Here is a 513-nt window from a genome sequence, read left to right as displayed (position 1 = left end):
CTAAAATTTGTTATTACCGAGAAGGGAAGCCATGTGAAATACTTCAATAAATGACTGAATATTAAAGGAATTTTTTATACATTTTATAATTCTACTTTTTAACTGTAAATTAACAACAGAAAAGAAATTACGCTAACATTTCAAAACTTTCTGAAGATTTACAAGGGAAAGACGATGGTGAGGATGGAATGAAGAGAATTTCACAAAGATGGAGGAAAAGAGATAAGAAAGAAGAAGAGAGGAGAAATAAATAGTGAGAACACTGTAAAAACATTTTAAAAAAAAGGGTCATATTCTGGCAGCTGTGGTGCCAAAAAAATACTGGTAAAAAAACACAAAATACCAGACTTTTAAATTACAATAAAAATCTTGTGTAATTTTTGTCTTTTTAATGCAAACTATAAATACAGGGCGAACAACTGCTCTAAATACCAGCAGAGTGCTGTTATTATTAGATTTTTTCTTAATTTAAAAGTTATAGAACTGTAATAAAAGTCATTAATCTGTGAAATG

This window comes from Morone saxatilis, unplaced genomic scaffold, assembly GCF_004916995.1.
Source record: "Morone saxatilis isolate NCDOM2014 unplaced genomic scaffold, NCSU_SB_2.0 Contig21, whole genome shotgun sequence".
Lineage (NCBI taxonomy): Eukaryota > Metazoa > Chordata > Actinopteri > Moronidae > Morone > Morone saxatilis.
This window is presented reverse-complemented; position numbering follows the sequence as displayed.